At 42.8% G+C, this 16,251-nt stretch overlaps 1 long non-coding RNA gene across 2 annotated transcripts; it reads left to right on the forward strand.

Moving 5' to 3' along the window:
• Positions 1-1,530: 1,530 nt before the first annotated feature.
• On the forward strand, positions 1,531-15,216 carry LOC133212054 (uncharacterized). Of its 2 annotated transcripts, XR_009725370.1 has the most exons (5): positions 1,531-1,699; positions 11,186-11,262; positions 13,333-13,472; positions 14,335-14,457; positions 14,811-15,216. It is a non-coding gene; the product is annotated as an uncharacterized LOC133212054 (long non-coding RNA). The 2 variants fall into 2 exon arrangements; XR_009725371.1 differs by lacking the exon at positions 11,186-11,262.
• The last annotated feature ends 1,035 nt before the right edge of the window (positions 15,217-16,251 follow it).

The raw sequence follows: 16,251 nt of genomic DNA on the forward strand, positions 1-16,251 counted from the left end.
AGCTGCCAGTGTGCCTAACAGGCAAAGTTTGAACATGCCCTTGCTTAGAATACTTCTGTAAAGCATACAACAAGTTAAGAGTGTGCAGCCAGGCACATTATGGCAACTTGCACCCTACCTTGTAATTTCTGGTTTTAGAACCTATCTGGATGAGTCAGAAGCAGCACACAAAGAATTCAGCTGCTAGTGCAAAGAAAGCACACATCCAGGACCCCTTTGTTTACTGCTGAATTAAAACCTGCAATCACCCATACTGGACTGTTATTCTTTGTGTTGTGAAACTGCCAAGAGATCCAAATTATAGTCAGGGCTGAATACTGTAAGCACATTAGGGACCCTGTAATACCATAGCGCCTGAAACTAAGCAGCTCAACTGGTAGGGTGTAGAAGGATGGTGGGGACGAGAAACAGAGGCATGAAAAGATGGAGTGACTTCTGCAAGATCATGTACCACCAGTAGCAGAGACAAAATTAGATTAAAATTGCCTGGTGTAAGAGCCTGTTTATTCACCATTTGAAAAACAGATGTGAAACACCCTTTGACGGGGGTCAGACCTGCTCACGTACACATGTAATGAAGGCAGGCTAGGATTCTGGTCTTCAGCCAAAGATACCTCAGCAAACCAGCCATGCTGAGACTCCCACTCTTCCTGTCACAGAGCTGATGATATCATCCCTATTCAAAATTGCACAGAAGACTGAAAGTTGGACCAAAGTTTGTCCTTGTTAGTGATGCAGAAAAAGTCTGGGCAGAGCAGATGTGGAAGAAGTATCACAGGGGCCTGTCTGAGGATAAGTAAACATAGCTGAATGTGGAGGGAAGTAGAGAGTCTCTTGCTTTGCTAACTGCATGTGACCTGTTAGGCAAAGATTATAATTCCTGGAACCATCCCTGGAGTCTGTGCAGAAGCACCTACAGATGTCAGGATCAGGCCTTTAGAGCTCTAGAGTTGGGTGATAATCTGGTGAATAAAAAAATCAGTGTCCAGTGCCCATACAAAGCTGCAAAGATAATAATGCAGTGGTCTACAGGACCATGAGTTCACAGTCATGGAGACACTCAGCTCCGCACCAGCAACACACCCATATTATTCTTGCAAACTCCTGAATGGAAACTTTCCAAAAATAATACCACAAAATACATATCTGTCCTTCTCTTTGTGATAGGCAGTGCTGTAGTTAAGAGTAGGCTTGGTTAGACAGAGTATAATCACTTTTTATTTTTGGAAGCAAAAGTTTGCCTACTTTTTGGCAGCTCTAAGTGTGGCTACACCAGGAAAAAAAGTCCCAACAGCCTTGTTTACCTTACGTAGCTTCCAACCCTTTCACTTACTGAAACTGCCCCTGAGATGATATCCTTTATGTACACCACAGTATATGTGACAGTGCTGTGTTGGAAGCCTTGATAATATCCTAACTGCTCGATAAATTAGACATTGTCTTCACAAATTGTCTGGGACATTAATTAAACAAAACAAAAGAAAACCAGAACTTTGCCTAGAGACTCCTTTTGTCTCCTTGCAAGACTTATTCTTGCCAGTACCAAGGGTGGCTGGCTCTCAGCTGGCTCCTGTCTGACTTGTCCCCTGCTGAAAAGCATGAAACATCATCACACTTCACAAGAGTTTATCTTCATGTCTTGAGTTTCCAAAATTTGCAACCACATTGACGTAGATCTACAAGTGACAAAAGCACTGTGGTAAGTCTTATCTGGCAGCTGGCTTGCTGAAAAGGACCAAACTGGAACAGATAATTTGCTGTATCTGCATCAAGACAACTGTCCCACAGTCAAGGTTTTCAAAAAGATTGCCTGAAGAGATTTTCAGCATGTGCAGAGGTGCTCGAGAAGTGGTCTTCTTCATAGAATCATTGAATCACAGAATAGTTAGGGTTGGAAAGGACCTTAAAATCATCAAGTTCCAACCCCCCTGCCATGGGCAGTGACACTTCACACGAAATTATGTCACCCAAGGCTTCGTCCAACCTGGCCTTGAACACCACCAGAGATGGAGCATTCACAACTTCCCTGGGCAGCCTATTCCAGTGCCTCACCACCCTAACAGGAAAGAACTTCCTCCTTATATCCAATCTAAACTTCCCCTGTTTAAGTTTTAACCCATTACCCCTTGTCCTATCACTACGGTCCCTAATGAAGAGTCCCTCCCCAGCATCCATATAGCTCCCCTTCAGATACTGGAAGGCTGCTATGAGGTCTCCACACAGCCTTCTCTTCTCCAGTCTGAACAGCCCCAACTTTCTCAGCCTGTCTTCATATGGGAGGTGCTCCAGTCCCCTCATCATTCTCGTGGCCCTCCCATGGACTTGTTCCAACAGATCCATGTCCTTTTTATGTTGAGGACACCAGAACTGCACACAGTACTCCAAGTGAGGTCTCACGAGAGCAGAGTAGAGGGGCAGGACCACCTCCTTCGACCTGCTGGTCACGCTCCTTTTGATGCAGCCCAGGATACGGTTGGCTTTCTGGGCTGCAAGCGTACACTGAAGCCTTCTCGTGTTCATTTTCTCATCAACCAAGACCCCCAAGTCCTTCTCCACAGGACTGCTCTGAATCTCTTCTCTGCCCAACCTGTAGCTGTGCCTGGGATTGCTCCTAGCCAGGTGTAGGACCTTGCACTTGGCATGGTTAAACTTCATGAGGTTGGCATCAGCCCACCTCACAAGCGTGTCAAGGTCCCTCTGGATGGCATTCCTTCCCTCCAGCGTATCAACCGAACCACACAGCTTGGTGTCATCGGCAAACTTGCTGAGGGCACACTCAATCCCACTGTCCATGTCAACGACGAAGATGTTGAACAAGACCGGTCCCAACACCGATCCCTGAGGGACACCACTCGTAACTGGTCTCCAGCTGGACATTGAGACATTGACCACAACTCTTTGTGTGCTGCCATCCAGCCAGTTCTTTATCCACCAAGTGGTCCATTCATCAAATTGATGTCTCTGCAATTTAGAGACAAGGATGTTGTGTGGGACAGTGTCGAACGCCTTGTACAAGTCCAGGTAGATGACATCAACTGCTCTACTGCTGTCTTTCAGTTCCGTATGATCAACATATAAGGCCACCAAATTGGTCAGGCAGGATTTCCCCTTAGTGAAGCCATGCTGGCTGTCACCAAGCACCTTGTTGATTTTCATGTGCCTTAGCATGCCTTCCAGGAGAATCTGCCCAAGATTTTGCCAGGCACAGAGGTGAGACTGACTGTTCTGTAGTTCCCTGGGTCATCCATTTTCCCCTTCTTGAAAATGGGGGTTATATTTCCCTTTTTCCGGTTGTCCGGAACTTCTTCTGACTGCCATGATTTTTCAAATATGATGGCCAGTGGCTTAACAACTTCATTTGCCAGCTCCTTCAGGACCTGCGGATGGATTTCATCAGGTTCCATGAACCTGTGCACGTTCAGGTTTTTAAGATGGTCTCGAACCAGTTCCTCACGTACGGTGGGCCCAAGGTCTTTATTCTCAGAGTCCCTGCATCTGCCTTCCAAGACTTGGGTGGTGCGGTCAGAGCCTTTGCCAGTGAAGACCGAGGCAAAGAAGTCATTAAGAACCTCAGCCTTCTCCAAATCCAGCATAGCAAGTTCTCCTGATAGCTTCCAGAGAGGACCCACATTGTCCCTAGTCTGTCTTTTATTTGCTATGTACCTATAGAATCCCTTCCTGTTATCCTTAATATCCCTAGCCAAATTTAATTCTGACTGGGTCTTAGCTTTCCTAACCTGGCCCCTAGCCTCCTGTACAACATCTCTTTATTCTTCCTAAAGAATCAACCCAAAGGAAAGTCAGGAGAATAGTAAGCAGTGACAACTTATAGACAAATTTCCTAAACCATGTAAGTACTAAGGTAATGATTTATTTATATTTTGCTCAGGACTGTATTAAAATAGTAAGGTCTTACATTTGATCCACTGTCCTTCATATGACACTTTGGATCAAGCCATCAACTATCATTTGGCCTGTTTTACTCAAAAGCCAGAAAATGTCGGAGTCAATACAATTTTGGTTTTCTTTGTCCTGCTGTGCATAGCCAGTATGGTTGCAAATGTAAGGGTGGAAAATATTTTTCCAACAAACAGCTATTTTTCAGTGATTTTTTTTAAAAACATGTCTTTAAGACAACTTATTTTCACTTAAATTTGAATTGCCTTTATGAGCTGACATGCCACTAGCGAAAGGTGTCTTACATTTACATTCCCTGACATTACATATTTTAGTTAATTTTAATGTTTCAGGAACATGAATTCTTCTCCCCAAAATTTTCCATTGTTTATTAAGCAAAAGAAGGGCACAGGGCATAGCTAGACATATTGTTCAGAGGTTTACTTTTGCAAAGCTGGACAGGTTTTGCAATGTTTGGCAGGAGATCTTCAAGGTTCATTCAGGAACCTGCATCAAGAATCTAAGGATCCATAGCAACCCATTGCATTGCAACTGTGTCAAGAATCTGAGGACCTGTCAGCTTGGGACTCACCACTCTGAGTGAAGAAAACTGGAGGAAACAAAGGTCCAACAGCCTGTTTGAATCATACTCATAATTTCTGAGAGTTCAGGAATGTTCTGATCAAAGATTGACTTTATTTGCTAATAGATAAAGGAGGCAAGATTCAAAACTTGGTTGTCAACCCAGGTCCAAGCTTCTCCAAAGTTTATCCGAGGGCTGAATAGTGCTGCTCCTTAAATATCTGGGAAGAGGCTCAGTGGAGCATTCAAACTACAGGAGTTACATGATGACGTAATGTGTTTAGCTTCAGCTATTTCTCCATGTTTATTTAAAAAGCACCCATCAGGATGACTCCACACACTTGGGTAATTGTTTTAAATATACACACAGCTATGGCTAAAAATCCAAGATATCTTGATTTGCTCTATTGCAACAGTTCCTGTGCCAAAGCAGGAGGCTCCCTCAACTTGCCATCTTGATTCGCTCAACCTGTCATTTCCAATAAAAACTAAGAAAATAGATACATCCTGCCAGGATGCCCCCAAGTCAGTTAATTTGAGGTTTTTCATAAAAAAAAGGGTGGAGGCTGCTCCAGAATGGAGGACCCAGCAGGAAAAAATACCTGCTATCAGCACCTCCTTAAACAAAGGATCTCTTTTCCCAGGATTGTACCTGTGGCAATATCACATGTAGGAGGAAGATCTCTTCAATAGCCATAAGCCAAGCGTACCACCTATTCCTCTTTGACACTTTATATTCTGACCTACCTTCCAATGGTTGTAAAATCTAGCCTTTTGGAGCTCTACTACACTGGAAAATTGCACCATGATAAAACACAACCCCGAGGAATCTTGGTAACTAAGACAATGCTAAACATGCTGCTAAACACTGAACACAGACAGGGACTGTTGTGTTTAACATCACATCAGCTGGTTGTGGTTAAACCCATGGGCTGACCAGCTGTCACAATGCTAAACGTGATGGTGTCTGCCTGAGTTGAGTATTTAACAGTGTGTTAGCAACCCTAATTCTTAAAGGTCTTTTTTCTTGCATGATCTGGTTTTATAGCATAGGCAAACATTATAGTGATATATGTGACTGCTCTAAGGTACCAGATTAACCAGATTAGAGCAGTTTACATGGTACTCTGATTTATGTCAAGGACTTCACTCTCCTAGCTGAGCTGACTAGAGCAATTGCAAACACCATGTTAGTTCATGCCTTGCCTTTGTTCCTGCACAAAGTGTCTGTGACCCCAGCACAGCTGAACTGTTACTACACTGGACTGACGGTGAGAATAGCAGACATATGGCACCCTGACAAACGGGGTTTTTTTTAGAGGCCTTATCCTAACATAGGAGAAGGGGGAGACAAACACTTGAAAGGTATTTATGTACCAGCAAGATGGTGAGGAAAACGACAAGCATCTGCTTTCCTTCATGTGATTGGGCATGATGTATTGGAAGTACTCTCATCTCTGTGATGTAAAAGGATAACACAAAGTTAACTTTACTAATGGATCAGTTCCAGAACTATTTCAGCTCCAAGAAATATGTGACATTTGGATGTAATTTTTTTATTTATTACCAGATATCAGACTCCTGCAGAAACAATAGACCAGTATGTGAATGGTCTAAAAATTAAGGCCAAGTTTGTGAGTTTGTGCAGCTTGATGCATGACAAATTCCCCACAAGACTGTTGGGATGACCAGATATTTGGCTTTTGGAAGGGAAAATAAAAGCTTACAACAAGTGAAATCAGTGCTTTCCCTGAAAATGAGGAAAAAAACCCCAACAAATTAAACACATGGCTTAAAAGTAAGAAATGGAAACTAGGTAAGTATTATTAAAGCAGCATACAGTCTGAGAGATGATCAGTTCTTACTGCAGCTTTTCCATAGGCAGAAGTTCTGTTTAGTGTCTTTCCCTTCATTTTAGTTGCTGATTTCCCAATCACTGAATTCATAGCTTCAGTTGCACTACTTAAAATTAAGTAATTGTTTGAACTTAGTGTTTTGAGGTTTCTTTACATCTGCCTGATTTTACTGAAATTAATCAGTGGCTTCTGTTATGAGGCAGAAATTATGAAAATAATGAATAAAATGCTAAACTTAACTGTTTTCCCCAAGAAACTGGATTGAAATTAATGTGCTAATTAGTTTTAGTTAATGCAATTTTTTATTTTTTATCTATTTTGATTTTTTATGTTTTCTATCTATAAGAAGGGAAAAGTAACCAGTAAAAGAGATACTACTAGTACTTTGGGTCCAAATAAAAGACAGAAGTTTAGAAGATACAAAGGATGAGTTTGAAGCTGTGAACAAAAATCAAAGGAGTGAATCCTTTGAATTCCAATCCTATCCAAGCTTCTGAAATCCTATCCAAGCTTTTCATGCAAGCACAGTGGCTGCTCAAGGAGGAAAAGGAGTATAAACAGAATGTGGAAGAGGAGGGTGAGCTCTGCTACTAAGTGGACTGAAGACGGATGAGAAGGGAGTACAGAGGACTGTAAACAAAACTAAACCCTGTGAGGCATCCTTCTCCTAACTCCATTTAAACTTCTTCCAAAACCCTAAATAGGTGGACACAGATACTTCTAAGTGGAATACCATCCATGCTGGGGCTTTGGTTTTGTACATACAATAACCATCACAGTTTAAATGATGCCTTATATCAAGTGAACTTTCCTCCAGCTTCATGGTGTTTCCAGTATTGCTGGTATACAGTTGGGCTGGAGAGCCCTTCTTCCTGGTTCTTTCTCAAACATTTCCCCCTCAGTGCAGACCCTGAGGAGGGCAGGATTCTTCCCCACATTGTGCTGGCAGCTAGACTTTTACCTGCCACCTAACCTCAAAGCAGCTCTTCAGAGGCAACTAATGTCCCATACAGTCTGGGTTCAGTTCAGGTTAGATATAAGGAAGAAGTTCTTTACTGTAAGGGTCGTGAGGCACTGGAATGGGTTGCCCAGGGAAGTTGTGAATGCTCCATCCCTGGCAGTGTTCAAGGCCAGGTTGGATGGAGTCTTGGGTGATGTGTTTTAATGTGAGGTGTCCCTGCCCATGGCAGGGGGGTTGGAACTAGATGACCTTAAGGTCCTTTCCAACCCTAACTATTCTATGTTTCTATGATTATCTAGACATAAATGAAATCCAAACCTCTCACAAGCCTGACTAATGAGTGAAAACACAGATATAGTTTCAGATGACTTGGGTATGAAACTTAAGATAGGGATATTGGTTACGTGGAAGATGAAGAACATCCAGACTGTAGAAACTGCACACAGAGGAAAGGCTGGAGGAACGAAGAGGGCACAGGAAGGGAACTGGGTCTGTTCTTGCCAGCTAGGCCAAGGGAGTGACAAGATGTCAGTGAAGCAATACCAAAGATGTGAACCTGAGCTAAGAGGAATTGATTTGGGGAAGAGAAGATTTAGCAGTGATTAGTAGAAAGATAAGGGGGTTTTGGAGACAAAAGGGTGTCCCACAAGGAAACAGGAGAGGGAAGGGAAAATGAAGGTTGATAGGCTACTGGACATGCCAGCAGGGATTGGAACTGGGTGGAAGAAGAAAGATTATAGAAACTGCTGAGAAGTAGGAACAGCTTGAAGAGGAAGAAAGAAAACAAAAACTCGTAAGCTGAAGTGTACGGATCCATGGATCATCTTCAACAGATTTTGACCTCTGTTGAGAGTTTCCAGTGAAAGGGAGTGAGCTGCAAAAGTAATAGGTACAATGCTTAGTCAGGTTACATGCCACAGAAAAGGCTCTGAACATTCTGACTTTGAGCTGCTTCAGAGACTAGTGACTGTGTGGAGCACTGGTAAACTCTGAAGGTGGGATATAGCGAGCAAAAGGAATATTTCATTTTCACAGCTTTCACTATGCCAAAGAAACACTGCAGGTACTACTGAGGTTGCAGAAAGCCTCTCCTTCATGTCTTTAGAAACTTACAAACCTATTGCCCAGGCCCAGGGATGCTCCCGACTGAAAACGAAGCAAGACTGCTGATGGATATTTGTTGTAAATGACAATTTGCTTCATCCAGGTAAGGATTTAACTTCTAAACTTCACAGCCAACAAGAATCCTCATTTGACCTAAATTCCACTGCCATTTCTACAACATGGGCTTCCTAGCTCTTGCTGGACCCCAAAAGTGATTTGGTCATAAAGTTCACAAGGGACTAAACTGGAGTTCAAGGCAGATTAATGTGGGTCAAAGTGACTGTAATATGATGCTGACTGAATTTCCCCTTAACACCACCCATCAGTAGATCTAGTTCTGTACTCCTGTTCCACCAGTACTCTGAAGGAAAAGGAGGCAGGTGTTCCCCAAGAAGAAGAAGTGGCAACAACAACCAATCTGCTTTCCTGACCTCAGGGTATGTGTTAGGGTGAAATGGTTATTTATATCTGTACTGCTGTGGTCCTTAGGATCCTTTATGCAACTCAGAGTTGCATTCTGATTTTGGAATGGAAAAACTTGTTGTGCATAAATAGTCACCTGGGCTCTGCAAGAAATGTACCCTAAGCAGTCAGGATTTTCTGCTTGCAAAGGCACATGCCTGTGAAAACCTTTCTTGTTTAGCCCAAATGTTATCCTGTCTAATGGGATAGCAGAATAAGCAAGCAGAACTGTTGAAGGATTTACTTGCTGAGCCAAGAAAGCTTGTAAGCAGTTAATGAGTGTTTAGCCTTGCTGAACTTTCATAACACTGCCATTGATAACCAAGTGGGACCTGAACAGCAGAGGCTTATGGAAAAAAAGAGCTGGACTTGTCCTTTCTCAATTTTAAGAAGCCTCTTAAGCCCCAAGTGGTGAAAGATGTCGAAGTTAAGATGCCAGTAAAAAGAGACAGCTGAAGGCAAAGCCATTGCCCATTTTCTTTGACAGAAATGAGTAAAACTACAAATGGAATGGTCTGGTAGCATGTGCTAAAGGAGTTATATCATAGTCTCCTGACATGTGAATCTGGGGAACAAGACCTCAGAAAACAAAGAGAAGGTCACTGCCATGGGGAAAAGCTTTTCTGTTTAAGCATTTGGATGACAACGTAAATACATTCTGAGTAAATGGCTACAAGAAGGTTAAACCAAGGGTATTTGTGCTTCTATTTGCAAGTCTAAAACCAAGACATTTTATTTTTTCTTAAATATGCAGTCTCATTTTTAATTTGACCTCTGGTATTCGAAGATCCACAGGGTTTGGCCCTTCTTTGTTGGATGAAAACTGGGACTAGAGTAGGTTTTAAAAGAACTTTCATTTGGTGACTGTACTGTAAGACTAAAGCAAGCTACCACTCAAGACCAATTTTTATAAGTCTTTTTCACATGATAGAATGGATTCAGGAAAATATGTATCTAATTAGAGGACCAATACCCAAACATTTAGGCAGTTATCTTCCAGGGATATGAAACCCAGTTGAAAATATTCAGTTGTTTACATTACTTGTGACTACTCCAAATTTATGGCTAGCAAGAATCTAATTAGATTATTCCCTCTCTTCAGGAGTGGATGAACATACCCAGCTATCAAGATACACGTGGTCTGACTCAACAGAGTGAGATAGCCAGATTTCTGAGCTGCATACCAAAATACACAAGCAGCTGAGAGCTATCACTCCTCTCATCTGCCAGAGGGCTGTGGAAATGGAAGACCCAGGAGCAGGATCTTTGCAGAGTTACCACCCCCATGCTGCCCACTGGCCTGGTGCTGAGCATGCAGCAGGCAACTGGGGTTATCAGTGGCATTGACCAGAGCTATCATCCTTATCCACATTCTCTCCCAGCTGCAGAAGCAAATTCCTTGGCAGCCTCAGCTGCTGGTTGCTTGACACTACCTCAGGGGAAGAGCTGCAGTTAAACGCTGTGCAGTCACATATAGCTTAAAAGCAAAGAGATACCCCTTCATCACCTAGTGTGAACTATTAGTAGGTCAGGCTGTTTTATACAAATGGTAATGGCACATGAGACCTTTATGCACCTAGTCTACACTGGATTACCCAGCCCAAGAGTAAAGGCAAAAATACATAATATATGTAGGTTTGGCTCTAAGACTATAAATCATAGAATCATACCATGGTTTGGGTTGAAAGGGACCTAAAGGATCATGTGGTTTCAGGTTGCCTGAAGCCCCATGCAACCTGGCCTGGTTGGCCAGGATACAATTTTGAGTGTATCAAAGAGAGGAGAAGAAGCTACTGACAGTTCTGACTATAGAGCAGCAGTCCTTAAGCAGGCTTTCTCCTGACAGATGCAGACAGTATAGTGCCAGCTGGGCCGAACTGATCCGGAGAGGCTAGTGTAGCACCTTGCCAGGTACCTCCACAACCACAGGGCTCTTCCTGCCATCTGCATCACCATCTTACTGTAACTAGGTACAAACTGCTTGGGATGCCCTGTGATTGCTATTGGAGTCCTTGCTTGCTATTAAAAGGGTCAATTTTCTCTTTTGCATGCAACTATGTAATGCAACCAGTAGCCCAAGAGGCTGTGTTCATGCTCCATAGATGTACAAATCCATCCCTGCCCTGACAAATTGCAATTTGTTGTGCTGGTGAGGGAGGTCACAGGCAGCAAAAACCTGCAGTGCTACATCTAAACACTCGATTTCCAGGCATGCACGCAAAACAATTTCCCACTGTTCATCTTGATAGGTGGTTTCTGTCTGAAATGCTGTGTTTATGTATGGATCTGTAATACTGCAGAGTTGTTACGGCCTTTCTAACAGTTGCCAGGTCTGCTGAAGAACAGTGAGAAGGTTACATTTTCCTCTGAATTCAGCAGAGGTCTCCAAACAGCACTTGTGTGAGTACAAGGAGAATGAGGCCCAGGAAGCCTGTAATTATCAGCTAAATAAATAATTTAATTAATACAAACTCTGGGCTAGATCCCAGTCTGACTTGGCAGTTTTATTCTGTTTCAGGGAGGTATAAAATGGTGCCAAAGCCCCCAGATCTAGCCTTTAGGGATTCTTCTTTTGTAAGAAAGTCCAGGTGTCATGCAGAGGGGAGGACCTAGCCCTGCAGGTTAGCAAAATGCTTCAGAAACAAGTAAGAACTGACCCAACTGAAGTTTTTTCCCCTTTAGTTTCTCAAAACCTTGGCTCTGTTCCTCATCCCAATCTCCCATCATTTATTTTTCATCTTTACATACCTCTAAATTTCCTGCCTTTTGGCTGGGACCAGGCGTGCAAGAGCCAAATACTGTTAGAGCTGTTTTTGTGTTGGTTCCAGCCCAATTGGAAGCAGGAAATACTAAAATTCTCCTGGGTAATCCTCTTCTCTGGAGACTTCCAGTCCAATTTTGCAGATTCATGAGTGTTACGTGCTTTAGGCAAAGTTCAGAGATGCAACCAAAGCCAATTACAACAGATACGTAGACATGAGACACAAGGGAGCCAGTGAGTTTTGTATGCCTGTAACATCCCTTGCTATCAGGACACTTACATGCACCAAACTACTGCAGTCTGTTTAGAGCTCATTCCTGAATCTGAGTGCTAAACTCTTTCTGCACACCTCCAGAACTTGGTCTGCATTACTTATTGTCTGATGGTTCAAGTTCAGCAGGAAGCCAGTGGAAGAGCTGTTTCAGGACCTGAAAGCAAAGGCAAGGAGGAGTAAAGCAAGCAGACAGCATCATCCACACTTGGGTTCTCATCTTTCTTTGCTCCTGGAGCTTTTCCTCTTCTGTGACGCTGGTGATGCCGTGCTGCATTATACCTCCCTGCCAGTAATGCTGCGTGACAGACTTGCACAGCATGGCACAAGTGGCTGGAGATACCACTGGTACTGTACACAGTGGCTCTGTGGAGACCTCAGGATTTGGCCAATGCATGAAAGGCAGACTGGGAAGAAATCTCCTGCTGTCCTGCACTAGCTGTGATGGGGATGGGACATGCAAGCACTGCTGGAGCCCCTCAAGACCTCATCGACCAGCCTCTGTCCTCTGGGGGAAGACAGCAAATCTAAACCAGTTTGTTCTGGGAAGAGCACTCAAGGATAATAGTCCTGCAAGTACAGTTCCTGTCCATGGTAAACTTGAGCTCAGACCTGATGATGGGAAGCATGTTTAGAGCAGCTACCATGCAATGGCACTACTATATAATGGAGATTCCTACTGACAGTGGAAAAAATATTCCTCCTTTGAGAAAGGAGGAAAAAAAAAAGAGACTGAGAGTAATATGGGGAGCTGCTGGAGCAATGGGAAGGAATGAGTATTGAGTTCTCCTTGTATCAATGTGATTTTTATCACTAGTGCACAAATAATCTCACATGATACCCATGTCCTCACTGTGCTCAGCAAACAGCATGGACATACAAAGATTTATGAACGTCAGTCACTGTTAAAAAAATGAGATTCGTTTCATGTGGCCTGTTTCTGGGAAAAAAACCTCTGAGCATGTGTTTCTTTGACTGCTCTGGAGCTGATCAGAAGATACTCATTTAATAAGAGTATTATTTTCTATTGCTTGCCTGACATCAGCACAACATTAGCACCCATTGAAACTGGTGACCCATTTTAGGGGGCACTGTACCCAAGCACAGTAAGAGACAGCAGTCAGTATGCTTATCAGCTGAGCAGACAAGATGTGGTTATGTCCCCTTCCCAAATGGGGAACTGATACAAAGCGATGAAGTAATCTACCCCACAGATATTCAATATACAAACACAAGCATGATAGCCAGCTGCAATACTGAAATATGGCAAGAGGTTTAACAGCACTAAAAACAATAGGCATTGTATACTGCAGGCTTATAAAATAGTACTGGATGAAAAAAGGTTCCTTTCTTCCCTGAGAAATGACAGATTTTTTGTCAAACACAATTTGGCTGAAAGCTGGAATATGTGCTGATTGGAATATCTTTTGTTTTGTAGCCTTCAGTTATCTGAAGTCAAAATGCAAAAGCAGACACCTCTCATGAAAAGTTTGTCTTTGACCAAGAAGAGAATAATTTTCAGTGAAAATTTGCTTAGATGAAAAATGTACAGCCAGCTCTGATGCAAAGCACCTTATGGTAAGTGCTTCCTTTCTGTTTGCTCTTCCATCCAGCTCTGCAATTCTGCACTGCATTGGCCTTTACTCGAATACCACCTTCTGCTCCTAATATATTGCTGCCAGCTCCAGCATAAATCTTCCTAAATATTAAGATGGGGTGCTGTAGGAGAGGAAGAGGAAGAGGAGGAGGAGGAGATACAGAAGGGAGAGACTTGCTGGGGACTAAGGGGAATTAAAGTCCCAGTTTCAGAAGACAGGTGTCCAACTTTGGTTAAATTAAAAAGGAAATACATATTTAACTGTTGTGGTCATGGAGAAAATCTAGAAAATGTGAAGCTACCAGGCTTAAAAAACACTCAACCATGGATGAAGATTCCCGATTTTCTGCTTTGATTGTAATGCTGGGGTTGAGGGCACTGAACAGGTCAGGTGCACCACAGCTTGCCGTGGGCATCCAGGGCAGGGGCTTCTGTCCTCATGCCAGGGGTGGCCAAGGGTCCTGCATGGCCTCCTCACACCTCCAAAACCTGGGCCCCACACACCAGACCTGGGGAGGAGTAGGAAGAAGAAAGAGCATCTTGTTCGTCACACTGCTGAAGATGACTTGAAGCTTTCCAGTGACTTCTTTTCTGCCCAACTGGCAGCGGAGGGTGAAAGCCCACACAAAGAAGTAAGAAGGGCCTTGCAAGGACCATGTATGAGCTTTTCTCTGGAGTGGCTCTGTTGCAGTAATGATGGTTGTAAGCAACGCACCCAGCAATTGCATCACCTCCTCTTTTTGGACTTTTAGTGATACTTACATCCATATGGTATAGGGCTACTTGTATCAAAAAAACTGCCTGCTGATTTTGCAAATCCTAAATGCCATCTTCCTCTTCCAGTATCAGCTGTCCTTGAAAATTTTCTTCCTGCCTGGCTCTCCCTTCTGTTTGAAAAGCAGAGATTTCCCCATGAAACTTCCTCTACAGTAATAGCACAAGAAAGGCTGGTTTTCCTTATCTCAGGTTAGTTATTTCCCTACTCTGAACCTGGAACCTGAATCGCATTGTTCTCTTATTGGAAGCTCTGCTTTTGGTGCCCGACCAACCCCCATGAGTCTAAACAGTATGTTGAATAATTTCTACAGCTTTCAGCATATCTCTTGCATGGTAACATGGGCGCTAAGGAAGCATTTGGTGCAGTTTTCAGCACCCTGGGCTGACTGTGGGGTGATGGAGGAAGACAGAGGTGGATTTCAGCTGCCGAAGCCATAACTCCGGGGCCAGGTGGCAGGAACAGAAGCAGAACAGGAGGAAGAGGGCAGAGGGGGGATTGTGAAGCTAAGTGGAACTGAATAAGCAGAGATTATGTATTGCAGGAAAACAAGAGCTTGTTCAGAAGGTCCAACTAAGGCACTTCCCAACAGAGCTGTGCAAAAAGGCTGTGAAAAGCTGCAATGGAAACACGTGCCTCTGAAGATCAAACTCACCCTTCAGGAAGGCTGTTACCAACTTCTGGGAGTGCAGGGGAATATGCCTTTCCCTAAATTTAATTACAGAGGTAGGAGAGGTAGTGTGGAGTTGTGTCTGGTATCTATATTTATTCTAGTCTGAAACAATGCTTCTAAAATCATGTGCCAGTACGCTTAAAATGGTGGAAGACTGTCATGGTTTAAACTTTTTCATACTAGAGATATGAATGCTAGTCCTAGGTACGTGACACTAGACCCCATCTACAATGCCACCGAAAACGTTTTTTTCTGTCAAGAAATGGTATACTTTAATTCCCAGGAACTATTGTGCCACTATCACACACATCAGGATGTGTAGGCCAAATGCGCTTTATCAAAATAATTTTACAAATTCTAGCATGTCAGAAGGATATATAAATCAAAGCTAATACCAGATGTTCTGTGACATAAACACCATAAACAAGTAAGTTCATATAATTTTCTCTTCTTTGTCTCTTATTTTGTGTGAGAAGTATATCACGGTTAATGAAAAGGTTATGCCAAGCGTTTATAAGAAAATTCTCAGCTTCAAATACTATATAAAAATGGAAACATAAACACAGTTTTTAGAAGGACATGTCTCCAGGGGGCAGACTGGGTGGCACGAATGGCGTGAAACGCTTCATTGCATAGGGTATCTATCTTTCACATACGGTTACTTGGAGGACAAGACACATTGTTTGTAAATTAATTCCATAGCAGAAAATGGGTTGAAAGAGTGAAAACCACAAAAATGTGGTGAAAAATGTTTGCAGATCTGGCCGTATCTTTTGATGTAAAATCAGTTGAATAGTTACAGTAGCATGAAGACTTGTTCGGGTGGAAAAGACCAGCATATCTATATTAATGGAAATTCTTAGCATCTTTGTCCCTGCATCATTTCTTTGTTTCTTGCTTGATTTTATTTTGCCAGTTTCCAGCACTGAGTCATATAGACCCTTCTCTTCTCACTGAAGCATTTAGGTGAGTAAAGAATGTGCCACTGAGACATGGTGCTCTCTAATGTGAGAGATTAGCATGTACCTACTCGCAATGAACAGTGCATATTCCCTGCATGAGTGTTTCTAAGCATTGAAAATTAGCTACAGTGATTCTTAGAAAGGAGAAAAACTATTTTTATCATTTTGATATCAGACATCCCTTGTCTGTTGTGAAGGAATTTATCTTGGAACAGTCATCTTAAGTCATAAGATATTCTTGATATGAATGCACTCCTGCAATGGGTTTAAGTACAACCTCCCTGACTGAGTTGCAAAACTTTTATGTTCTGGATTGCCACTTAAGTTAGCAGGTACTTGAAAGGACTATA

This window comes from Neopsephotus bourkii, unplaced genomic scaffold (assembly GCF_033783945.1).
Source record: "Neopsephotus bourkii isolate Nb327-2 ecotype Australia unplaced genomic scaffold, CSIRO-AGI_Nbou_v1 NB_663, whole genome shotgun sequence".
Taxonomy (NCBI): Eukaryota; Metazoa; Chordata; class Aves; order Psittaciformes; family Psittacidae; genus Neopsephotus; species Neopsephotus bourkii.